Here is a 27816-nt window from a genome sequence, read left to right as displayed (position 1 = left end):
GCTCCCCATTTGGGGGGCACCTGACATCTGGGGGCAAGAAAAACTGATGTAATGACGTTGGCTGAATGTTTTATACCCCTGACAACCGGACGTCATGGAAGAAGGGACAGCAACTGAAGCAGGACCCAAGACTTTGTTAATCAGGCCGACTGAGGGCAACCTGCCAGCAGATTACCCAAATGTAATGAGTGCAACAGTGAATGCACTCTAACATCTAAATGTATGGTAATTGTACACAACTGTACTGTCTCCATGATGGTAAATATATTAATGCTTTACTTTCCACGGTAAGGAGTGTTTATAGGGACTGGATTTGTTTTTAAGGCTCCTAGCCATTCAACAGCCATTCTCCGCTATAGGAATTTGTGCACAGAAACCATATGCCTCTGTCTTTTTTAAAGCAGCAATGCAAGCTTGTACATCTTGTTGGTATACAGAGCTTGTAAAAATGCATCAACAAGACTGTTAGTGCCTAACTTTCTTGCATTAAGAACATTGAGATAGGCTGTCAGTGCTGTACTAAGATCATTCGAAGTCTGTTCCTTGGATAGTACATCCCCCTATACCTTCAGTTTCTGTGGCAGTGATCTGACAAGCCAATATGAACCATCTTCCAAAGCTTTAGGGTACCTTCCATGCTCCCTAGACACTGCATTGCATAAGGCGAAGTAGTATAAAAGCACAAACTGAGTAAAAGACCAGTTTGGGCACCAAGTCCTTCAGAGCGTTACTGCAGTTGAGTATTCTCCACCTAGGCATCCAAGGATAGATGGTTGGCTTGGTGCTGTTCCTTTACTAGACGTAAAATTTACCTTTGGGGAAAAATTCCTTCAGTTTTCTAAATACGGTTTCTGTTTTACCTCTTTCTTCAGGAAAGCTATTTTAAAGCTAGGAGCTTTGGACATTAACCAGCTGTCCTAATACGATATTGTACTTTTAAATTGGAGGGTTCTATTTTCCTGTCGGTTTAGAAGTTCTGTAAAGTAACAGAAAGACATTTTTTTCTGTGTTTTAAGTGCTTTTTCTGTTTCTGTGAAAGTGACTTTTTTAAAGACTTGTAGCTTTTATTGGAATTTGCTGTTAGTCTTCCATCAGAATGAGAGAAAACTTTGGCTTGACCATGGAACACACTACCTGCCCCACAGTCGCGGTACTTCCAGCCACACACACACAAAAAAAAAGGCTAAAAGCCTTTGCCACTTCAGACTAGCAGTTTACCTTAGCTGCAGGTGGGTGACTTTGCTGTGGCCTTTATTGTTTCTCAGAACCTTAATCTTTTTTTATCCTGGATCCCTCTGGTGTAGCACTTGCAGCCACTGTGGACCAGAGATTAGCCACTTACTCTGCAGCTTAGTGTCCCATCAGTGGGCAAAGGAGAGCCAGTCTTGGCGGTCCTGAGAGAGGGAATAAGGAAGGGTTCTCTGTTTAGTTAGAATGTTGTGCCTGTCCATGGGGAAGCTGCTGCTGCCATTAGTAGTTCGACTGGCCCCATTGTTCCTGTCTGAAATAAAACCTAAAACTAAGCTTGTGTCTACTTCTCAAATTTCCTCAGACGAGAATGGTTTACTGGGTTTTGCTGAGGGATTAATTTGGGCTATTGAACTTTCTTGTAAAATAGTTTTTGGTAAAAGAAAGGGATACCGGTTTTCCTGAAGAGATTCAAGATTCCGAATCTGAACAGTAAGATGAAGGGACAGCTATAGATGCAGGGTTTTCTCCTCTGATTTCTGATGGAGAATGAGCTCACCTCAGAGTCTCAGTCTTCTTCTGGGAGTTTCTCTTTCTCTGAGACTGTTGCTAGAATGTGCCAGTGTTTTCAATGGGAGAACACTGAGGTTTCTCAGTCCCTCAAAGTACAGTTGTGTACACTTACCATAAATGTAGATGTTAGAGTGTATTCACTGTTGCAGTCCTAACAAATGGGTTATCCGGCTCCCAGTAGCCCTCAGTCGGCCAGAATACCAAAGGTAAGTAAAAATGCCGTTGGTTGTAAAAGATGTCAGGGTGTCCGATACAAAAAGAGGCAGCCAACGTCACTTTCTCAGTCTTTCTTGCCATAACAGTCAGGAGCCCCCAGAAAGTAAGGCTTAAATCAAAAACCAATTTGACAAATTAAGCCTGCACCTCAGGAAAAAAGAACAAGAGAGGACCACAAAAAGGAGGAAGGAGGGAAACCAGGACTGCAATAGTGAATATGCTCGAACATCTACATTTATGGTAAGTATACACAACTGTACAATGTTCGTGTTTCACTGTTGCAGTCCTAACAAATGGGTTGATTACCAAAGCCCAGAGAACCAACAGCATCAAGGGTTGGAGATAATGCCCTGCAACACCGCAGTGGCAAACCCTGCCCTAGCTCTGGAAAACAGAGGCAAATTATAATGCTTTGTGAAAGTATGAACAGAAGACCATGTGGCAGCCTCCAAAATGTCTTTAGTATGGACACCCCTTAGAAAGGCTGCCGAAGTGGAAGCCTCCCTAGTAGAGTGGGTCTTAACCCCTTGAGGCGGAGCTTTGCCATGAAAAGAATAACAAAAAAGTAATGCAGTGTGCAATCCATTTAGAAATGGTCTGCTTAGAAATAGCCTTGCCCTAGGCTCCAGGGGCAAAACCGACCAATAACTGTGCTGATTTCCGAAGGTCCTTAGTCATATCCAGGTAAAACTTGAGCTGTCAGTCCACATCAAGAGAATGTAGGATTCTTTCACCTCTATTTCAAGGATTAGGAAAGAAGGTAGGAGGGTGTATGGACTGATTTAAGAGTCAGGCTGGAAACCACCATAGGCATAAAGGAGGGATTAGTCCTCAGAGACAGACTATCTGCATGGAAAATAAGAAAAGGCTCCACGGCCATCAAAGCTTGCAGCTCCAAAACCCTCCTTGCTGAAGTTACTGCCAAGAGGAAGGCAGTCTTCCAAGAGAAATTTTAAATCTGTAGAGGCAGCTGGCTCAAAAGGAGGAAGAGTGAGTTTCTCCAGAACAAAATTAAGATCCTAGGCTGGAGTAGGTGCTCTTCTGGGAGGTTTTAGATTGCAGGCACCTCTGAGAAACATTTTTATCAGGGGATGAGAGAAAATGGGCTGTAAAAGATAACAATGAGTAGAGGTGGCTGAAGCATGGATCTTGATAGAAGAAAAAGAAAGACCGCCCTGAAGCAAATCAGCCAGGTATTCCCAGGATCAGAGGAAGGGTAGGTTGAGAGGCAGACTCCCCTCTAGCCTGCATCCATTGAGAGAACCTTTCCCATTTGCCAGCATAAGATTTCCTAGTGCTAGGCCTCCTAGCCTCCCTCAGCACATCAACCACCTGTTGGGAAAGGGAGGAAAAAAGGGAAGGAGTCCTACAATGAGCCATTCTGCCAAATGGAGAGACTGAAGATGAGGATGTAGAATGTTTCCCCTTTCCTGAACCAAAAGATCTGGCTTCAGAGGAAGATGCCAAGGAGGAAGATGGGAGAGACTGCGAAGCAGCGGATACCAATGCTGTCTGGGCCACTCCGGAGCTATGAGAATAGTCCTTGGATGTTTGTCCCTAATCTTCACTAATACTCTGGGAAGAAGAGGAGGGGCGTACACTGAAAGCAATATCCAAGGGAAAGACAGAGCATCCACTTTCCAGGCTCTGCTGTGCTGCTGCCTGGTGCAAAAGAGGTAGGAGATGGTTTTCTGGGGAGGAGAAAAGATCCACATAGTGCCCCAACATTGAATGATGCTGTAAAAAAAACTGCTCTGTTCAGCTGCCACTCGTGAGGATCCAGGATTTGCCTGCTCAACTGGTCTGCCAAAACATTGAGCCTTCCTGGAAGAAACTGAGCTAGAAGATGCAGGTCCAGGGATGCTGCCATGGACCAAAGATTCAAGCTTTGCCTGCACAGGGGGCAAGAGTGAGTCCATCCCTGCTTCTTGATGTACCACATGACCGTAGTGTTGTCTGTCCTGACAAGCAGAATCCCTGGAGAAAGAAGGTGCTTGAAAGCCAAGAAGGCCTGCTGAACTGCATTCAACTTTTTGATTTATGTGCAGTTGCATCTGCAGGGCGTTCCAACATGCCTGTATGCATCTGCCATCCAGGTGTGCTCCCCAGGCATAGTCTGATGCGTTTGTAGTCAGAACTTGAGTGGCAAGAGGTGCCCGAAAAGGCATGCCTTTGTTTTGTAGACGGGCTGTTGCCCACCATAGAAACTCCATCTGCAGAGATGGAAGCAGAGGAATCATCATGTCCAGGTCCTCTGAGTGTTGACGACAAATGTTCTTGAGGTACCATTGCAATTTGCTCATATGCAGTCTTGCATATGGAATCATGAGAATACAAGATGCCATGAATTCCAGAGCTTGCAGGTACTTCCTTGCAGGGAACTGGGACAGGCTTGACAAGTCCTTGAAGTAAACAAAGAATTGTCTGCTTCTCCTGGGTGAGATGCATCATCTGGGCGGCTGTGTTCAGACTCGTTCCCAGGAATGTCATCTCCTTGGATGGTACCATTATTGATTTTTCCACATTGAGAGTGTAACCCAGGGAAGAGAGAAGAGTCTCTACGTATTCCATATCCTTTAATAGCTGTTCCTGAGAACTTACTTGAATCAGACAGAGGTTATGTGATCCTATCTCACCTACATTCTGTACTGATGGGCTCGGAGCCGATCCCTCGGCTCCGACTCGGCACGCTATGCTATAGAGCGAGGCCTCTTATTGGCTGAGCTATTTCTTATCCCAGGATGCACCACCACTAATCCCCCAGATCTCGTTTGCCGCTTACAAGCTAAGACGTGGTCTCAACTTGGCTGGGCTAAGTACTAATTTATTTAGACTTTTCCTGTCAGGAATTTCCTAGTTTTCAACCCAAAAGCTGTTTTAACAGCTATTTTTGTGATACGTGTGTGTATTTGCTGATTCTGTTGAGAAAGTTATTTTTTGTTAAGGGAAGGTTTCCCATTTTAGTTAGAGGGGCCTTCCCCTTTTGCTATTCTAGCGTTATTTGTGGCTAGCGTTTATTAGTGGGTCAAGTACCCGTTTTAGTTAGAGGGTCTTGACCCTCTCTTTCTGTGTTTTTTCTTGTGCACTTGTTATTGTGTAAAAAAAAAAAAAAAAAAAAACTTTATATTTTGAACTTCTAGCTAGTTTTTTTCGTGTTATCTTAGATAACTGTGTTTTCTCTAGTCATGTCCAAAGAACATAAACCCTCCGGGTTTAAAAAATGCACGAGGTGTGGTTTTAAGATGTCCATAACGGACGACCACTCCTCGTGCGTTTACTGCTTAGGCGCCAAGCACCTACAAGAATCATGTAGCATGTGTCACGCCTTCTCATCAAGCGTCCTCCAGGAGAGGAAAAACAAATTAATCCGTAAGGGGTTAATCAAGCCATCCTTCGAGGAAGCTTTATCTTCGTCACCCTCTCCTTCAAAAAAGAAGAAAGAGTCTGCTCCGACCAGTCAGTCGGAACCGACTGCCAAAAAAACCTAGGCAGACTTCTCCATCGGCTCCACGGACTTCAGAGCCGAGGGCGGAACGGTCTGCCTCGATGCCTCCAGCCTCGACCCCTCTGGTTTCGGAGCCGAGGACTGGGGCATCGAGAGGCGGGTCACCTTCATCGGCTCCACTGATATTGGAGCCGATGAGGGTTACCGGCTCAGACACTTCCCCTTCGGAGCCAAAGTCCTTATCGGCACCGAGGGAAATTGCCTTGAGATCTCTCTTGGAGCCGATAGTGGTAGAATCCATTCGGAGCCGGTCCCCTAGTCCTTTGGAGCCGATGGAGAAATCTGTTCGGACCCGATCGATATCGTCCAGGTCATCCAAGATGTCTGATTCAGACATCGACAGGGTGCTCCTTAGACTCTTCCAGTCTCCGGTGTTCCAAAAGCTAGTTTCGGCTCCAGCCCATTCGGCTTTGGAGCCGATGGTCCACCTCCCTACTATGGTTCCTCCTCAAACAGCCTCGGCACCGTTGGAGCCGGTGCTGGTGGAACCGGTGGAGGTTTTAGGGTCGGGCCCGACCCTTACTCCAACTCCGGCTCTTGGGTCGGAGTTCAGTACACGGACTTCTTCCGTCGGCCCCGGGGGGGATGCTTCTGGATTGATGTTTTCGGTCCCAAGTCTCCCTCTTGGTGCGTTGGCGGCGGGAGTGCCGTCTACTGTCGTGGCCACGGAGGTGGGACCCTCCCAGGATTCTGGTGGTCCCGCCTTCAGGGCTATGAGGAGTGCATTAGCCAAATCATCTTTGGCTACCTCCACGGTCTCCCTCAGCTCCTTCCCTGCATACCGAGACTGGGTCTTTGGCAGTACCCTGTCCTTAGACAGCGGAGCCCCGGGGCCTGAGGTTACCCCCACTGGGGTTCCCCCCCCCTCCTGGAGGTCCTTCTGAAGCCTCTTCGGAAGAACCCCCCAGGAAAAGATCGTGCAGGAGGAAGCACGTTGACTCCCCTGATGAGTCTCTTACATCAGACACTGATCTCGATGATGCAGAGGGGTCCCCTAAGTCGTCCTCGGATGATGTCTCTTTTGCAGACATCCTGGAAGCCCTTAAACAACGAGGCGGCTGGCAGTCCAAACCCCCTTCTGCTGATGAGTCGGTGTTCCTTAAGGCCTTCGGGGCTCAGCCCTCCGCCTCCTGGGTGTCTCCGCCCTTCGAGCTCTTGGATTTGATCTGTCGAAGGGCGTGGGAACACCCAGACTCTGTGGAACCGGTGCCTGCTCATCCGAATAAGTTCCTCTCTGCACCCCCTGAAAAAGAATTTCTAACCAAAGGTGTGGCTGTAGATGCTTTGGTGGTGGCATCTGCTACCCAGCAAGATGTAGCAGAGGCTTCGACGTCCATCCATCCTCCTAATAAGGAGTCTGAGCATGGATCGGTACGGAAAGCGCACCCTAAGTTCAGCGGCCTTTACATTAAGGTCCTTGAACTACCTTACGCACTTTACTAGATTTCAGAGGGATCTGATTAAAGAGCTTTCCGATACCCTCTTGGGTAACCTGCCTGAGGAGCTGGCCCAGACGGTTGGCTCTCAGCTGGCTACATTGTCGTCCATTTCAAACTCGTCCATGAGGCTCATTTCTTATGCGGCGAAGGCGAGTAGAGCAGTACAGGCATTGCTCTATGGAGACAAGCCTGGCTCCGCCTGTGTCATTTCGCGGAGGCCTTTAAGTCTTCCTTTGCCGACGCCCCCTTTGATGGGTCCTCCCTGTTTGGACCCAAGGTAAAGGACACACTAGGGTAAGACTCTGACTGCCGTAGGGGCACGATTTTCCACTCCCTTTCGGCCTTATCCCAAGGCTAAAAGAGGAGGGAAAATGTGGTTCCGTAGATCTCAGAAGCCTTACCCCTCTCAGCAAGATGATCCCCCTTCCAGAGGCAGGGGACGGGGAAATTCTTCCGGAAGACGCTGTCCCAGAGGCAGCAGAGGCCCTCGCAACACTGGAGACCGCGAGTCCTTTCGTGGCTCTTCAGCCTTTCACAGTCCCTGAGGGATTGCCTGACTGTGCAGCTCCGGAGCCAGTCGGGGGTCGTTTTTCGAAGCACCAGAAAGCCTGGGAAGGTATCACTCAGGACCGATGGGTGCTTCGAATTATCGCCGGAGGTTACACCATCCCTTTCTCTCACTCCCCACCTCAGTCCAAAAAAATCCCGGACCCGCCACCCAGTCAACGGGATACTGCAGCCTCAGAAGTTTCAAAGCTGCTGCAAAAAGGAGTCATCCAACCGGTCCCCGCAGACCAGATCGGATTAGGGACTTACTCAAGATTCTTTTGGTGCCAAAAGACCGGGACTTGAGGCCCATTTTGGACCTCAGCATTCTAAACCGTTCAGTCAGAAAGTCCAAGTTCCGAATGGTCACCCTACAAACCATTCTCCCATTGCTGGAGAAAGGTGTTTGGATGTGCTCCATAGATCTCAAGGACGCTTATTACCATATCATGGTACATCAAGCGTCCAGGAGACATCTGCGCTTCAGCCTAGGAAGCAGTCATTTTCAGTTCCGCGCGCTGCCCTTTGGTCTCACCACAGCCCCCAGGGTGTTCACCAAGTGCTTGGCAGTCGTGACTGCTCACCTGAGAAGTCTAGGATTCCAGGTGTTTCCGTATCTAGATGACTGGCTCCTAACTGCTACCTCCAAGCATCTACTACTGCGGAGCCTACAAGCCACTATATCACTGGGCAACTCCCTTGGAATCACCTTCAATTGTGTAAGACCTTCTTGAAAGGTGCTGCTCTGTTAAGACCTCCGATTTCTCATCCTGCACCTCCATGGGATCTCGATGTGGTGTTACGCGCCTTAACTTCCTCCCCCTTTGAACCGGCAGCTACATGTGATCTAAAATTTCTATCATGGAAAACTGCTTTTCTGGTGGCGATTACTTCTGCCAGAAGAGTTTCAGAGCTTCAAGCTTTGTCAGTAAAACCCCCGTACTTGGTGTTTCACAAAGACAGAGTATCTCTCAGGCCAAATCCTTCCTTTGTCCCTAAAGTTTGTTCCAGTTTCTGCTTACAACAATCGTTAGAACTTCCAGTCTTTTTCCAAAATATTCTAACAAAGCGAATTCATATTCCACACACTAGATGTCCACAGGCAGTTGCTTTTATTTAGACAGGACCAAACAAACAAGGAAAACAGATCAGTTGTTTGTATCCTTTGCAGACAATAAATTGGGCAAAGCTGTCACAAAGGTCACTATTGCCAAATGGATCAGGGACTGTATTACTCAAGCTTATTCTTATTCTAACAAAGAGCTTGCCACCTCTGTCAAAGCTCATTCTACAAGGGCTATGGCTACTTCGATAGCATTTCATTTTAAGCTTGCCATTAGTGACATTTGTGCTGCGGCTACATGGTCTTCCCCGCACACTTTCATTTCCCACTACAAATTGGATGTGGCATCTAGAGGACGAGCTTCATTTGGTTCCACAGTGCTCAGGAGTGTTTTCCAATGAGCCACCCGGGATTTAGGTGCTAGGGACGCTGTCCCATCAGTACAGAATGTAGGCGAGATAGGATCACATAACATCTTTTAGTTATGTACTCACCATAACTTTAGATGTTTGGGATCCATCTCGCCTACATTCCTAATAACCCACCTTCCTTCCCCCTTCCTTGGTGATCTGAGGATATCAGAAGGTCCGAATCCTCTTTCATCTTGAAACATCTAACAATGTTATATAAACAAGTTGTGCATGTGTGCATGAATGCGGACAAACAAGATCTGGGGGATTAGTGGTGGTGCATCCTGGGATAAGAAATAGCTCAGCCAATAAGAGGCCTCGCTCTATAGCATAGCGTGCCGAGTCGGAGCCGAGGGATCGGCTCCGAGCCCATCAGTACAGAATGTAGGCGAGATGGATCCCAAACATCTAAAGTTATGGTGAGTACATAACTAAAAGTTATCCAAGTATGGGTAAATCTGAATTTTCTTCTGCTTGCAAAAAAACAATGACTGGGGCCAGGCACTTTGTGAAGAATCTGAGAGCAGAGCAGTAGATAAGCCAAAGGGCAGCGCAGAGAATTGGTAATGTTTCTCGCCCACTCTGAAACGAAGGTACTGCCTGCAACTTTCCCTGATAGGAGTTTGCAGATAAGCCTCTTTGAGATCCAAAGTTGCCAGCCAGGAATCCTTTTCTAGAAGTGGTAGCAACTGATGTAGAGTGAGCATTTTGAACTTTGGAATTACTAGAAAATAGTTCAGAATGGAAAGGTCCAGGATAGGACACCAGGTGCCTTTTTTTTTTGTAACTAGGAAAAGCCTGGAATAAAAGCCCTGGCCTACCTGCTGAGTAGGGACTGATTCTATTGCTCCCAGATGAAACGGAGACAAAATCTGTTTTTCTACTACTGCCCTTTGGTTTGGAAGAATGTCCGGGAATCCCTTGGGAGCTGGAAAGGTGTGGAAAGAAAACTTGTGCCCTAGGGACACTGTTCTGAGCACCCATTTGTCTTATGTGATATTGGTCCAGACATCCGCAAAAAGTGCCAGCCTTCCCCCTAAAGGACTCTGCCAGCAAGCAAGAACAGGCAGAATTTGTAAAAGGTTATCGAGAGTGTTTTGATTGAGATGCAGGCTTGGAGCTCCCCCATTTAGAAGTGGAAGCCTGCCAATGCCTGGACCTTTGAGAGGTAGTCCCCTGCCCCCTAGATGATTTGTAACCTCTAGTCCTGGAACGGTTCTGTCTGCTGGTATCAGGAAAGGTCCAACTCTTGGAAGGGTAATTTCTGTTAAAGCGAGGGGGTTGAACTTGCAGAAAATCCTTAACAGTTTGCATGGACTTGGCCTTATCCTCCATCTTCTTCAGTACCTCCTCTGCTTTGCTGCCAAAATGACTGACTGTGTTTATGCAAAAGTACATCCAAAAGCTTAGCCTTGACAGGTTCTGGAAGAGGCTGTTCTCTGAGCCAAGTGTGCCTTCTAATAACATCCAGTAGCTGTAGCCCTGCTGGAGGCCTCAAGGATGTCAAAACCACAATGCAAATAATGCTTATTGACCATACTGGCTGATTTCAGTAAATCCTGCATGTCTTTACAATCTACCAAAAGAGGTACACTTGCTATACTAGACTTAATAGCTTCTAAAGTGTGCTGCTTGTACTTCAGCATATGAAAAAACAATTGGTAGCCCTAATAGTTAGGGTGGCAGAGGTATAAACCCTCTTGCCCCACCTATCTAGGTTCCTAGACTCCCCTGTCAGAGGGAACAGCATTCCTGGTAACAGTGGCCCTTAACTCCTTTGGGGCCCTGAGAAATAACCTCTGGATCAGCCAACGGATTTCTGTAAAGAAACCGATGAGAATCCGGGACACTGTAGTACCCGTCCGGTTTCCTGGGAGCAGGAGGAACTGAATTTGGACACTAGGAATTTTCCATAAAAGCTTCAACCACTTCCAACACAGGGGGAATAGCAAGAGGCCTATGCTGAGGTAAATCCAGAAACTCCCTGATCCGTTTCATGGATTGAGGATAATCCTGACTTTCCCCATTTAAAATGTTCTCTGAGGGTATTTAAAGCATCACCAAAAGAGAAATCCTCTGGAGGAGAGGCCGAAGGGATTGACTCCTCTGCATCTGAATCCTCAAAAGGAGAAAATTCCTCTTCATCATCAGAAATGTTGGAAGAATCAGAACCTGAGCAGGACAAAGCTTCAGGGGAAACTTCCACTATTCCTTCTTCTTTTAGGAAGAGGCTGAGAACCCCTAATAAGAGTCAACAAATAATTAGCCATTTTAACCATTTGGGATTGAGGGGAATGAGAAGCTGAAGCCTACCTTTTCACAGGCTTAATGGAATATTTGCCTACAAACCTGAAGGATTCAGGAGGCCGGGAAACCGCTGAAGTTGCAGCAGAGGTTGAAGGAAGAAGTTTGCTGTCAACGCAAAATGGAGGCCTTGGACACCGGAGTCAGCTTAGTGGCTCCGGCTCCAGCAGAAGAGGTGACCGACAGGTCAGAAGTCAAAATGGAGGCTGAAGGCCTACGGGACTCTGACTCTATCAAGACCTGCGGTTGTACATCAGCGGACTGCAAAGGCATCTCACTGGCTACCGCCTGATTTAACAACCAGCTTAACTTCATCCTAGGACTTGGCTTTCTGAGGCCTGTCGCGGTCCTTATCCTTAAGTTTCTTCAGAACATCTGAAGCCTGAAAGACCGGTGGACGCCCTACCAATGAACTTAGGCCAAACTCCAAAATGCCTAGCCGAAATCTTAGCCCGATGACTGACTGATAGTACGCAGATTAAAGGAGGCACAGAGATCACACTTGAATGTCGTGGTCAAGGCCTAATCAAGTAATGCAATAGGAATGAAAACCTCTATGGTGAATCTGCTTTCCACAGGTAAGGCAATTAACATTTTCTGACATTCGTTAAGGCAAGAAAAGAGGATCTGCAACGGGGTACTTGGATGTAGTAGACTTCAACTCCTTGTAGTTGGAAACCAACCAAGGTAAACTGCCGACTGGCACTCTTGCATGAAAAGCTTCTGCTTCGGGCTCTGCGGTAAGGAAGACTGAGGAAGTGACGTCGGCTGCCTCCTTTTGTATTGGACGCCCTGACATCCTTGGCAACCAATGTCATTTTTACTTACCTTTGGTATTCTGGCTGACTGAGGGCTACCGGGAGCCAGATAACCCATTTGTTAGGATTGCAACAGTGAAACATGATGAACATCTAGAGTTGTTACAGAAGGACTTTCTAGAACCAACACCCATTCCTCCTGTTCTGTCTGATGTGTGTTTTACAACTTGCAGATGTTCATCGTGCATACAGCTGCAGTCATTACAGATGGGTTATCCTGCCGTCAGGTGGGTCCTCTGTCGGCCGAATTCCAAAGTCTAGGTCCGGCATCGGTTGTCGTCGCTTTTTCCCTGACGTCAGTGCAGCAGGGGTATAAAAGAGGCAGCTGACGCTATTTTCTTCAGTCTTTCTTGCTGCGCGGTGCCCGAAGCAGAAGCAGTTCGCAAGTGCCGGTCGGCCAGCTCCTGAGATTAAAGAAGACTTTGGCTGAAATACTTTCATAAAAGCTAAGTACCCTGTTGGGGAAACTTTTCTTGCCTCAGACCGATGTCAGACTAAGTTAATAATTGCATTTCTTGTGGGAAGCAAATACCGTATAAGGATTTCCACTCTTTCTGTATACCTTGCTTAGGCCCAGACCACGACGTCTCGGCCTGCCGTTTTTGTGCTAGGTTCAACAAGCGCACTATTAAGCGTCGCGCGGAGTTCGCCCTTCATTATTTTGGCAAAAAATTTAATTATATCATGTCGGATACACTGACACCAGTTTTAAGCAAAAGACGCAAAGATAAGGACGGTCATCCGAGGTCCGCACAGAGTACAGAGACCACGCTTAGGCCGACTACCGGTTCTCAGCAAGGCGCCTACGCAGCCCCTGAATACCGATGAAACTATTTTACCGGTGACTTCAGTACCCAAGGTCGCAGGCTCCTCGTTCTCCATTCCTACTGCAGATACCGACGCCACTCTCGGCGGGGAAACTCAAAATTTAGTCAGGCCTACCATTTCTGAAGGCGTCTTCAGGCCTTCCACCTTCTCTATTAAATCCTTCACTAAATCTAAAGCAGCCATGAAAACTAAAAAACAGGGACCTCAGACCTCCTCTCAAGGCCCCATGCCTAAAAAGCAGATGCTAAAAATGGCTGAGGATTTGATGACTCTTATCAGGGGTTCTCAACCCCCCTCTGACAAAATACCCAGATTGGAGGAAGACTACCCTTCCTCAGACCAGGCTTCTATTACCTCCGAACATTCTGAGGACCAGGATTGTGCCTATTCCCCTTTCGAAGACTCTGATGCTGAGGAGTCTATTCCCTCGCCCCCCCCCCCCCCACAAGGACTACTCTTTTGGGGAAACCCTGCATACATTGAGGGAACACTTTCACTGGGAAGGCCATGATTACTCTGATTCCAAGAAAAGGCTTGGGGAATTTCTACTGCTCCCCCAGCATAGGCCCCTGGCTATCCCTCCTGTTTTAGATATTTTGGATGATGTGTACACAGAAGCCAGCCTTAATCCAGATTCTTTACCTCCAGCCCCTATTAAACCAGACAGGTATTACCGGGTCCCTGATTCTCACCAGTTCCTTTTATAAAAGCCATACTGCTGACCCAGAAACTATTTCACAGGGTCCCAAGGGAATAAAGGCCTCTACTGCTAAAAACCCTTTACCTTCAGAGAGAGATTCCAGAGCATTAGAAAGGTGGGGGGAAAAATGTGTATACATCTGCCACTTCAACCATGAGGGCATTAAACTGTCAATTCCATATGTTAAAGTACCAACAGTTTTTGTTATCTCAGTTGAAAAGCAAAATGACACAAACGGAAAACCAGATTTGAAAGAGTTGCAGGATTTGTTGCATGGTGCAGAGCAAGTGGCTAAACATACCTTGCAGTGTGGTTTTGATGCTTTAGAGGCCTCATGTAGAGCTGCTGTCACGGGTCTGTTATCGTGACATGCTTGGCTCAAAGAGCAAACCTTACCAGATCATGTCAAAGCAAAGTTATTAGATGCACCACTTCAAAAAGATGTATTGTTTGGTGTTAAAGCTGAGGAGGTACTAAAGAAAATGGAGGAAAAAGCGAAATCTATGCAAACAGTGAATGATTTCCTGCAGGTACAACCTCCACGCTTCAGCAGAAACTGGCCTTCAAAAAATTGGTCCTTTCCAGCCACGGACAGACCTCAAAGGGGCAGATACAGACGCCCAAGGGGTAGAGGACAACCTCAAGGATCTTAGCAAGACAGTGGCAAGCACCAACCCCAAGAGGTGGAGAAGATAGATCACAGTCATTTAGAAAACAGACACAATGACTTCACCCTATGCCTGCCAAGCAAAGCTTTAATGGCAGCACCTTTGGGCGGAAAACTGGCATTATTTTCAAAAAACTAGCATATTGTTACAAAAGACAAATGGATTCTGGACATTATAGACAGAAGCTACAGGTTCCACTTTCACACCCTTCCAAAAATGAGAAGCATGCCAAACCTGCCACAAAATCAAAGGGCAGAGGCACAAAGACAAATTTCCGCTCTCATGGATATGAAAGCGATTCAAGAGGTACCTGCAAAAGAACAAGGTCAGGGTTTTTATTCCAGACTATTCCTGGTACCAAGGAAAGACAAAGATTGGAGACCTATCTTAGGACCTATCCATCCTAAACACATATCTACAGGTGCCAAAATTCAAGATGCTCACATTACAGCAGCTTCTTCCCATGCTGGGCAAGGAGTCTTGGCTGGTAACATTGGACCTCAAGGAGGCATACCTGCATGTCCCTATCAGACAAGATTGCAGAAGATACCTCAGATTTCTTGCAGGATCGACCCATTACCAATTCTCTGCATTGCCCTTTGGCTTATCTACTGCGCCCAGAGTGTTTACGAAATGCCTGGCATCAGTAATTGCCTTCTGCAGACTACAAGGAATACAAATCTACCCATATCTGGACGACTGCCTGATCCAAGCGGACAGCAAGGACATTCTGTTGCAGCATCTGGCGTTTGTAATAAAACTGTTAAACTTCCTGGGATACGCAGTGAACAAAAAGAAATCAAAACTAATACCTTCTCAACAGATAATTTTCCTGGGTGCCAGCTTAAATACAACCACCCAATGGCAACTTTCACCAGATTAACTGCATGGAAAGCCCCTGCAGGCTGTGGGATTCATGGCATCTTGCATCCTACTAATCCCATGTGCAAAGCTGCATATGAGGAAACTACAATGGTACCTAAAAAACTTATGGTCTCAACACAGCCACAGCTTGGAAACAATTACACCACTCATTCCATGCCTTCAAAAGGAATTTTTGTGGTGGGCTCAAGCATGCCAAAGAAACACAGGTCTCCCTTTCTGTGTACCTCAAGCAACTCAAATCATCACAACGGACGCCTCAGACTATGCCTGGGGAGCACACATGGCACATCAGTGCATTCAGGGAAAATGGTCCCAAAAAGAGAAGCACCTACACATCAACCAAAAGGAGATGCTAGCTGTGCAAAATGCCCTTATGACCTTCAAAGACCTACTGCATCCAGGCCAGCTATTGATAAGGACAGACAACACCACAGTGATGTGGTACATAAACAAGGGGGAACTCCTTCATACCCCCTGTGCAGGCAAGCCATGACCCTATGGAACACAGCACTGGAATTGCAAATTCAACTACAGGCACAATTCCTGCCAGGGAAGGAAAACACACTGGCAGACAACCACCTAAGCAGAAATATGACAGATCCACACGAATGGAAGTTGCATCCTCAAGTTTTCTCAAAGATAACTCGGGCATGGGGACAGCCAAACATAGATCTATTTGCTACCCACAGAAATTACCAGTTGAAAAAATTTTGTTCAAGGACTTATCCACAGGCCTGGAAAGTGGACGCACTCTTTCAATTGGACAACATTGACAGTCTATGCCTTCCCGCCTCTTCCTCTACTGACTAAAGTTCTATTACAAGCCAGAGCAGAGAGGCCACAAATTATTCTCATTGCTCCAGACTGGCCACGACAACACTGGTATCTGCTCCTAAAGAGCCTGACATGCTCCCCACCATGGATCCTACTTCTAGTACCTCCTTTTGTTGTCCCAGCACAACTACAAAACTCTTCACAGCCAGCTCAAAACCTTAAATGTAGCTGCATGGAGAATACCTTAATTTCCCAACAGACTCTCCTCTCCAAGGAGGTGCAGGATGTCATCTTGGAGGCCAGAAGACCTTCTACTAGAAAAACCTACTCTGCCAAATGGAAACTATTTTGTTCCTGGAATCAAGAAATGGGCCAGAATCCTTGGGTAATAAATATACCTCAAATTTTACAGTACCTAGCTGAGATGTTACAGTGGCCTTTCCTTCTCCTCCATCAAGATCCACGCTTCACCCATTTCTGCACAATACAACACAGACCCTCCTTTATTCTCACATTCTCTATTAAGGCATTTCCTCAGAGGGGCAAAAAATATACAACCCCCAAGGAAAGCACCAGTTCCAGCTTGGGACCTCAACTTCGTATTGGAAAAGCTGACCCTGCCTCCCTTTGAGCTGGCTTCTTCAGCAGAGCTACAATACTTGTCATGGAAAACAGCCTGCCTTCTGGCTATCAACTCAGCATGCAGGGTTTTGGAAATGCAGGCCCTCATGGCCGTGCAACCATTGATCTTTTTCCATCAGGACAGAGTTTCCTTACGAACCAACCCTACCTTCATGCCAAAGGTAGTATCCAGTGTAGCTTTGAATCAGACTATCCACTTGCCTACCTTTTATCCAAATCCACAGAACAAAGGGGAGAGACTACTACATTCCTTGGACATTCACAGACAACTTCGTTATTACTTGGACAGAACAAAGCCATTCAGGAAATCTGAGCAACTCTGTGTCCTATGCTACAGGTGCTCAAGGAAAGGCTATTTCCAGACAATTTCAAAATGGATAGCCCACTGCATACGCTTTTGTTATTCATTTCATGGAAAATCTGTGCCTGCATACATCAGATCCCACTCCACCAGGGCCGCAGCTGCCTCTGCAGCTTTCCTCAGGGGGGTCCCTACCAAGGACATTTTGGAAGCAGCTACTTGGAGCTCAGTGCACACTTTCTCCAAGCACTACCACCTTCCACTATACTCAAAATCTAGAGCGGGCTTTGCCACAGCAGTCCTGCAGGGCATCCCCGCTGCTCCTAGTTCTACTTAGTGCCTACCACCCTTACTTAGCTGTACGATTCTACCCATCTGTAATGACTGCAGCTGTATGCACGATGAACATAGTACAGTTTTGTACATACCATAATTGTAGATGTTAGAGTGCTCATACAGCTGCAGTCCAGGTTATCCCCCCTCCATCCCCTCTTAGGACAGGCCTTATGACAAACACCTCTATCATACAACCTATTTGGGGAATTCTTTTATGGTGTATTTGCTTGCAACTACTGTTTTTTGATTTATCTATATTGCATGTTTGCATAACATTATGTTTTGCCTTCCTTCTGGGGGCACCTGACATCTGGGGCAAGAAAAACTGAAGAAAATGGCGTCTGCTGCCTCTTTTTTATACCCCTGCCGCACTGACGTCAGGGAAGAAGCGACAACCGACGCCGGACCTAGACTTTGGAATTCGGCCGACCGAGGACCCGCCTGACGGCAGGATAATCAATCTGTAATGACTGCAGCTGTATGAGCACTCTAACATCTACATTTATGGTAGGTACAAAACTCTACTTTTTCCTGATAGTTGGCAAGCTGCCCCTAAAATGCAGGATGTATAAAGTTCAAGTGTTTTAATTTTTACGCATTATTCCCAAATCTGACCCAGCAGCTATAGCTTTAGTTGATCCCACTGCTGCTAAACACGTAAATTCCAAACCACCTGTTTCTGGTAAATAGATAAAATTGAGTGTGGGGAAAAATGTGTGTAGTTCTGCAACTTTGATATATATTTTTTTTTTTTATAGAATTTTGAATTGTCAGGTTCTTTAGTTTGTTTTGACTAATTGTGAAAGTATGAACGTTTTATCTGCAGCTGCTTCTTGGGAAGAAAAATCTGCTTTTAAATTTAGTCTCTAATGCACGGGGCACTACTCATTAAGTGTGTATGACTTTGTTGGTACTGCAGAGCTATAGCGACTGGTGCTGTTTTGATGAGGTTTACATGGCTGCATTCTCAGAACCTCCCTGACTATGACAACATTTTAAGTTCTATGGGTCGAGATTTAGTTTTTGGCCCCTCTGCTGTGGAGGTAATTAACTGTTGTGGTGCAAGAGGTAAGTTGATCCAATGAATCTCTAAAACGTTTTCAGCCCTTTTCCAAATTTTCTAAAGGATTTTGTAATTACTGCTCCAGTTTTGGCAAAAAAAAAAAGCAGAATAATCAGTCGCAACAAAATACAGATAAACAGACATTTAAGGAGAAATGGCAAGGGAGTTCCAAAAAGAAGCCTTGAACTTTCCAAAAAGAGTCAGAATCTGACTGTTCGAGACCATGTGACCCTAGCCTACCCTCGTCCCTTTTTCCTTCTAGAAAGGCTGAATCATTTTTCCTGTTTGGCAACAGTTTCAGACAAAAAACAAGAAAATCTAAAGGTGTTACTGCTCAGTGCTAGGAGTCTAAACCAAAAAAAAAAAAACTCCCTAGAAGCTCTCTACCCTAGAGAATGTTGATGTCTGTGCAGTCATTGAGACATTGTTTAAAGCTGTGGAGAGCACACTAACAGTACAAGGTTATAATGCCTTCCATACATTAAGACCAGCTACTACAAAGACAAGGGCAAAACGTGGGAGGTGTCTTGATGTACATTAAAAGTACATACACCTCAAGGCTGGCAAACAGGACAATGTACTTGGGCTTCTCCAAGTTCATATCACTATAGGCAAAATCCAGTACCACTTCCTTGCAAGATATAGGTCCCCCTCTATGACCCAGGAAACCCATACTATGTTTTTAAACTTATTGAAACACTCTCCATCCAACCCAATAGCATATTCACGGGCAACTTTAGTTACCCCAATATTGACTGGGAATTGTTTATGGCACCAAACATACAAGCACATTGATTCCTGGATTTTTTTATAAAGCAAACTCCCTGCCCAGATTCAGTATACTGAAAAGGAGTGTAACCATACTGGATCTGGTCCTCACTATACTACTCAGCCAAGCTCCTTGTGGTGTCCTGCAGAGAGTACTACAAGCAGCAGAGCGACAAAAGAGTGACTTTCAACTGATTAAGTATTTTTTATTTCTCTGCATTTTTCCTGTGACTGCTAACCTCACCGAAAAGCGAGTTCTAGCATTTCTGTGCCATAAAAAAACTTTCTTTGCTGTATATTGCACTGTTTTTTGCTGTTAAGCACTTTTAAAGTAGATTAAGTCTTTTTTTTGTTTAACTGTTGTAGGCTACACACTAAAGTGCTCTAGCCTGTTAAAAGCATTTAAAGTTGTTTTTTGTAAAGTTTATTGTATCTTCTGCTTAAAGAAAAAAAATATTCTTGTTTCCCGCCTTTTCAAAGCTAGTCTAGTCCAGTTTTCAGGTTCTGCTGAATTCAGGGCTGTGGTCTAAGTTCCTGTGTTGCCCATATCCTTACTTGGCTAGGAGGAAGTTTCTCTGTTCACCAGTGAGAGTGGGGAGCTTTGAGCAGCCTATCTGCCCCTGGAGGAGTGGTCTCAGCCCAGCAACTAGTAGTTTATTGGCTGTTTTGGGCTAATTCTTATCTTTCATCCCCCTGCCTTAAAACCCGCATTTGCGCACCGCCGGTTAGCTAGGGTTAAACTATTCCAGGCTCCATGAAGTCTGCTCTTCAGTTTTTCCCCTTAGAACTAGTCAAACTCTCAAATTAAGCACTCTAACTTTCCTTTTACAGCCGAGCACCTGCTCCATGCTCTCAGTAAGCACTAATAAACGCTAACACTACACCTCCTCCTCCTTTACTATACAATAGTACAAGGCTCCCTATTCGTCCCTAGTGGACAGTCAGTAAAACAGTTCATTTACCCATGCAGGCATATCCAAAGGGCAGTTTCAGGTGTACTTTCCAGTCCAGCTGGTTTATCTGGGAATCTTGAGGCTATGTTACAATTGCCTCATGTACACAGACAACCCTCTCCTCCTTCCAACAAACACAAATATATGTGAGAGATGCAACTATACAGCCAAACTGGAGGCCAAGCTCTCTCAACCCAAGGCTGGAACAGCCAGTCAGGAGGAGAAGGGAAACACTTGCACCACACTTCCAGTCTCACATAAAACCGTCATATATGCACCTGCAAAAACACACACACAAACAAAAACATACTCTGAGGCTCTAAATAAAAATCTGCCTAAGCAGCAGAGACCTCCAAAGCAGACATCCAAGCAACCTCCACCCTCAAACAACAACCACGTATCACATACTTCACAAAGTCAGTGTGCCACACAACCACAGCCTACTTAAGGCATAACAACACACCCAGTGCACTAGTAATAGGTGACTCTATTGTCAGGCACACAGACGTTCCATTCACTAGACTGAACAAGGAGAAGGTTACTGTGAGCTGCCTGTCTGGTGCCAGGATCAGCCGCATAGCACAAGCACTCTGATCACTCCAAAACAAGTACAAATATGACTCTGTCATTGTATATGTTGGTGCGAATGACCTGAGACATACCTCCCTGGACTACATGAAGAGACATAGAGGAGCTCTCTGATTATGTAGCCCAAGCCGGTATGACCCTGACCCTGAGTAGCATCTTGCCCTCACCAAGAATGATGCCACAGTACAAAGTAAAAATGATCAGTTTTAACAATTGCCTAAGCTGTTGGTGCCGTTCATAGGGGATCCAGTGTATGTCAGCCTGGGGTGACATGCTTGACAAGCCAAGCTGCTTCACCAGAGATAGCTTGCACCTGTCGCCCTTAGTCTTTTGAATACAGGCCAAGGCTCTTGCCACCCTCATAGTGCCTGTTTTTAGGCAAGGCTCAAAAGACAAACCCACCTCTATAAACAACACAAGTAACCAGAAACTGAGGGTAATGCTACTCTGTCAGAAGTCTAAACCTCAAAATGCATGCACTTGAGGCACTCCTTAGCATGGAGCAAATCGATATCTGTGCAGTAACAGAAACCTGGTTCAAAGCTTCAGAGAGCACCCCAGCAGTACCAGGCAACAACTCGCACCATACCTTTCGGCCCCAGAACCCGGACCGAAATACAAAAGGAGGCGGTGTATCCATTTTCATAAAGGATACCCACACCTCCAGGTTAGTAGCACAGCACAAGGCCTTGGAGACTATCTATGTGCACCTAACAGTGGGCAAAGCTGCTTTTCAGATCGTAGCTTGCTACAGATCACCTACCTTGTCTCAGGACCCCCACTCTGCATTCCTGAGAACATTGGAAAATATAAAGGTCCTATCTAACACTATGATATTGGGAGATTTCAACTACCCAAACATTGACTGGGATAACTACTCAAGTACAAACTCCTTTGCCCAACGCTTCCTAGAGTTTAACTCAAATGCCATGGAACAGTTGGTCACCACACCCACAAGAGGTGACAACATATTGGACCTGATCATCACCAACATGGGGGATCAGTGCTCCATACCAGAGGTAAACCCCTCGATGGTAAGATCAGATCATAAACTAATCACTGTGGACATCCACATCCCAATCCCACCCCCAGTCAAGGAAACCACTGTGAAAAACTTTTCAAAAGCCAACTTCACACTTTTCTCAAGACTGAGGTGGAAAGTTTCAAAGCCCCCTTGCTAAAGGATAATGCTGCCCAAACCGCAGAATCTTTTATGAATGCTTTCTATGAGCATCTACAGGAATGCATGGATCGAGCCATCCCAAGTAAAACCAAGACTCACTCCTCCAAAAAGAGGAAACCAGTCTGGTGGTCCCCGGCCATAAATAAGCTATACAACAGAAGGAGGAAACTGTTACATGATAGAGCAAAATCCCAAAGAGGAAAGGCATCACTGATCAATATTAGCAAGAAAGTACGATCCCTCATAAAATCATCCAAGGCCAGTTTCGAAAGAAAATTTGCCAAAGACTCTAAAGATAACCACAAACCCTTCTTTAGCTATGTCAAGAATCTAGTTGGCAACTCTCAGATATGCTCTGAGCTAGTGCAAAATGACAAAAAAATACAGTGAACCAACTGACATTGCCAACATCCTGGCTGACAGGTTCAGTGCAAACGTCACCCCCCCACCACCCCCAAAAGGGCCCGTGTCCATCCCAGAAGAATGCAGAGCCCCAGACATCACAAACACGCAGGTAAAAACAGCCCTTTCCAAAGCTAAACACACAGCATCAATGGGACTTGATGGTATCCCAGGCTGCGTCTTACACGAGCTCCAAAAGGAACTAAACTCTCACCCAAATTCACTGTTCAAACTCCGCCTTACCACAGGCTATGGACCCAAAGAATGGCGTACAACAACAGTCATCCTGCTCCACAAAGGTGGTGCCACAACAGAACCTGGGAACTATCGCCCTATAAGCCTGACTAGCCTGGTCTGCAAAGCTATGGAGCTAATCATCATGGAACTCATAAACAGAGGTATTGGGGATCTCCAGACACTGGACCCTACCCAATTTGGCTTTGTTAAAGGCAGAGCCTGCCTCCTAAACCTAGCTGACTTCTTTGAAACAGTTATCAAGGCCATAGATGAAGGAAAATTAGTCCACACAGCCTACCTGGACCTTGTTAAGGCCTTCGACACCATTCCCCACTCTGTATCATAGATATGCTCACCAGCTTGAACATTAGCCCCTATGTCACGAGATGGGTTGCCTACTGGCTCACGGATAGAATACACATGGTCAGAGTTGCGGGTGCCATGTCCGACTCTAAACCAGTTACAAGTGGTGTCCCACAGGGCTCAGTTCTGGGACCCCCCCTGTTCGGTACGTACTTCTCTGAGTTACAGGCAAGCACGGGAGGACTATGGCTGATCAAGTTTGCAGATGACTGCAAACTGGGGGCCATAATCAACTCTCCGGCCGACACAGACATTCTCCAGAAGGGTCTTACAGAGACGGATACCTGGTGTCAGAACCATGGCCTCCAGCCGAATGCCAAAAAATGCCTAGTCATCCTTTTTGGGAAAAACAAAGTGGCCACAAATTATCACATAGGTGGTCATCCACTAAGCACAGAATGTGTAATTAGAGACCTGGGGACCCAGGTAGATAGCAACCTCTCCTTTGATAATCACATTGCCAAAGTGGTTAGAAATTCCTTCTATGTAGCCCACCTAATCATGAAAGGGTTCACCTCTAGATCAAGAGAGGCCATTGTGCCCCTCTACTCATCACTCATTAGGCCCATAATAGAGTACAATGCCCCATTTGGAATGTACCTTACTCGACACCTGCAACAGCTGAAAAGACAACAGAAGTACCTCACCAAGAGGATCATGGGCCTCTGAGATGCCCTATGCAGCTCGACTAAAACTCCAGCTCTACTCGGTTGCTTACCGCCTGCTCAGAGGTGATCTCTGCCTGACATATAAGGCCATGTCCAACTTGGAATTAATGGACATGCTCCACCTCAAGAAAATCAAATCTCTTAAAACCACACGCTCCAGTGAATTAAACCTCAGCACAACAATAAACAGGACATGCTGGAGGGATATATTCCTGTCCCAGAGACTTCCCTCACTCTAGAATAGAATCCCAGTTTGTTGGGCAAAGCCCCTCACTGACTCTCTTCAAGAGAAATCTTGACGAGTGGATGGGAAATCGTAAATTTACCCCTGGTATCATTTCAGCGGCCCTGCTAGACAGAGGCCCAGGAAACTAATTTTAAAAGGGAGGCGAAAGCCTACACATTCTGGCTAGGTTTATAAATGCCCTTCAGCAGATAGCCTAATACCTACCTATGAACTAATATGGGAACATGCTGCACACCCCTAGTGTAATATCTTCTCTGGTAAGGTCAGGCCTCAGAATGGTTTAATTTGAAGTAAAAATTAAAACCTTGAACCCCAGCTAATCCTGGAATATTCAGGAACTGAACTACTCTAAGCCTAACATCCGACTGGTAGTGATAACATGGCAAACTTTCAAGCCCCCATAAACCCTGAGAATACAGCTGCCAGTGCAGAACTGCTCACAGAAACCATATACAAGCATGTTAATAGCTGCATGGAGGCAACTTCTACCCACCAGGAAGTACAGAACTAACTTAAAAAAAATAAATAAAAATAAGCCACCTTGGTAGAATAGCAACATTAATAGACTGTATAACAGAAGGAAGAAAATCATGGCAAAACATAGGTGCAGCACCCAGCAGTCTAAAAGCACGCTCCTCAAACGAAATAAACACAGAGCGCAAATAGTCTACTAAAGCCAAATTTGAGGTAAATTTAGTTTCCAAGGACAACCACAAGATAGTTAGCTATATTGCAGACTTAAAGGAAATGCACAATTGTGTGCAGAGCTCATTGTAAATGGCACCACCTATTCTGAGCCAGAAGATGTAGCAAACCTACTGGCCAACAAATTTAACTCCAACTTTCCCCCATCAACCTTCCGTCAGGAAATACCATCAAGTACAACTCCCCCTGCTATCACTAGGGAACAGGTCCTTCTTTCTCCCTCAAAGGCCAAGAACACTGTCAGTGGGCCCAGGCATTATCCCAAGATACCTTCTAAACCGCATGAAACATGACCTATAAGGTCCTCTGGAATTGCTATTTAACTGTAGTCTCCAACCAGGCTTCTTGCCTCATGAATGGAGAACAGCAACAGTCATCCCTTTGCACAAAGGTGGGCCATCTACAGACCCTGGAAACTACAGATCCATAAGTCTCACTAGTCTGTTGTGCAAGTACATGGAAATAAATATCATGGAAATGATCAATAATGACCTAGGAAACCTCCAGACACTGGACCCAACCCAGTTTGGTTTTATCAAGAGCAAGTCATGCCTACTCATCCAGGTGGACTTCCTTAAGAAGGTCACCAAAGCAGTGGATGAGGGCAAAGTGGTTCACACTGCCTATCTTGACCTAGCCAAGGCATTTGACAGTACCGCATTCAGACATTGTTGACAAACGTAGGAGGTTAGGTACAAACCCTTATGTAATCCGGCAGATAGGCATTTGGCTCACATATTGGACCCAGGAAGTTGTAATTGGGGAGTTCATCTCTATAAAAAGGCCATTCACAAGCAGTCTCTCTTGGGGAGCAGTTCTGGGACTGCTTCTTTTTGGCATTTATTTCTCTGCAGCCAAGGCTAACGCCAGTGGCTTCTGGTTGATTAAATTTGCAGAAGATTGCAAATTAGGAGCAGTCATTGAATCTTCTACTGACACAAATATTTTCCAGGAAGGGCTGTCACAAACAACTGATGCCAGAGCCATGGACTAAAACTAAATGCCAAGAAATGCATAATATTAACCTTCGGGAAGTTATCCACCCCTGGTAACTATCCTATTGACAACACACCCCTAAGAGTTGACCAAGTAGTCATGGACTTGGGGATACACACAGAGTAATCTAGCTTTTTACCATCACGTGTCTACAGTAGTGAGGAAATCTTTGTATGTTGTGCACCTTGTACACAAAGGTATGGTATCTAGGTCCAAGGAAGTCATTGTTCCACTGTATTCAGCATTCATCAGACCTGTCATTGAGTACAATGCCCCCTTTGGTATGTACCTAACCAGGCATATCCAACAACTGGAACATCCACAGGGGTTCCTCACTAAAAGATTGCAGGGCATAAGTAAAATGTCCTAATGCATACTGTTTCAAGGCCCTGTCCTTTGTCCTGTACAGGCTGTTGATGGGGGATTTTATGCCTGGAATACAATGCCTCATCAGACCCCACTATGATGATGGACCTGCATATCCACAAAACAAACAGCACTAGAATTACCCATTCTAAAGACTTGAACCTCATCTGTGATATAAATAACGCCTGCTGGAGAGAGACAGGCTCCCCGTCCATGTGAAGGAGAGTTCTTCCCTAACCCATTTAAGTGTAACTTGGACAGTTGGATGGGGAACAGGAAATGCATCCCTGGTTTGGCAGCGCTCTCTCTAATGGACACAGTTGACCTGTAAATGACTTCCTCTCCCAGTCCTCTGCTTGTAAATGTTTCACCTCCCATGCCTCTTACATCAAGGGTACCAGAACTTGTCAGAGAATTGGCTGCATGGCTAGGCTTACAAACGCCCTTGTGGTCATTTAGCCTAGTAAACACCTATGAACCTAATGGGCTCTGAAGATCCTTCACCAAGGTTACAGGTGGTGGGGGGGGGGGATTCATAGCTCTCCAGATCACACTGTCTTGTTTCCTCTGATTTTTCATCATATGCTGTCCCAAAGAGTGATGGAACCAGTTCCTCTGTCCCAAAGAGTGATGGAACCAGTTCCTCCTCCCCAGGAAGGGAAAGAGTTTTATTCAAGGACTTTTGAGTGCCAAAGAAAGAAGATGCTTGGAAACCAGTCTGGGGATGTTGATCGTGTTTCACTGTTGCAGTCATTACAAGTGGGTTATCCTGCTGGCAGGCTACCCACAGTCGGCAGAGTTCCAAAGTCTAGGTCCGGCGTTTGTTGCTGTCGCCTCTTCCCTGACGTCAGTGCGCCAGGGGTATAAAAGATGCTGCCAACGCCATTTTCTCCAGCCTTTCTTGCCGCGCGGTGCCCAAAGCAAAAGCAGTTCGCAAGTGCCGGTTGGCCGACTCCTGAAATTTTCAAATTCAAATTTCAGATCCGAAGTCTTCATTAAAGCCAAGTACCCCGTTGGGGAAACTCTTTTCTTGCTCCAGACCGATGTCAGAAAAAGTTAATTGTATTTCTTGTGGGAGCAAATACATCATAAGTATTTTCATTCTTACTGTATTCCTTGCCTAGGCCCTGACCATAACATTGTTAGTTGTCGGTTTTGTGCTAGATTTAACCAACGCACTATTAAGCGTTGGTATGATTTTGCATTTCATTACTTTGGCAGAAGATTTAATTCTATAATGCAGTCGGATCAGCCGACTACTGGAGTTTACAAAAAACGAAAAGAAAAGTACAGGCATCAGAGATCCAAACCGACCAGGCTTCTTCTAGGCCTGTCGCCAGTTCTCAGTGAGGTGCTTTCGCAGCCCCTGACGCCCGCTACCTCAGAGCTACAGGCCGCTTCCGACTCCCACGTGGAGCCGACTGGGCCTCTGGAAACTCAAGGTATTGGACACTCGGAAACCATTCCCTCAGATGGGTCCGGAGCTGCTGAGCAGGCATCTGCTTCTGAGGGTGTTTTCAGGCCTACACAGTTACCTGTGAAACCTACTTGAGCTATAACGACAAAGACTAAAGCAGCTCTAAAGACAAAGAAACAAGTGCAGCATTCACCTGGACAGGCCTCCATGCCTAAAAAACAGATGCTTAAAATGGCCGAAGACATTATTACTTTGATCAGGGGTTCCCATCCCCTTCTTTGAAAGAGGACTAGGCAAGAGTTAGAATATGAATCTTCAGACCAGGTTTCCATTTCCTCTGATTCCTGCTCTGAACAGGATTATGCTATTCCTCCTTATGAGGATTCTGATGCTGAAGAATCTATTCCTTCAGCCTGGCCTCCTGAGGATTATTCTTTTAGGGAAACACTGCATACTATGAGGGAGCATTTCCACTGGGAGAGCCAAGACTACTCAGAATCCAAGAAAAGGCTCGGAGATTTCCTTTTATTGCCCCAGCACAGGCCCCTTGCTATCCTGCCCATTTTAGACATTGTAGATGTATTTTCGGAGTCCAGGTTTTCTCCAGACTCTTTACCACCAGCTCCGGTTAAGCCAGACAGATACTACAGGGTTCCTGACTCAC

The sequence above is a fragment of the Protopterus annectens genome, chromosome 2.part0 (assembly GCF_019279795.1).
Source record: "Protopterus annectens isolate FY-2018-M chromosome 2.part0, PAN1.0, whole genome shotgun sequence".
In the NCBI taxonomy this organism is placed as follows: domain Eukaryota; kingdom Metazoa; phylum Chordata; order Ceratodontiformes; family Protopteridae; genus Protopterus; species Protopterus annectens.
Note: the sequence above shows the minus strand (reverse complement) of the source record.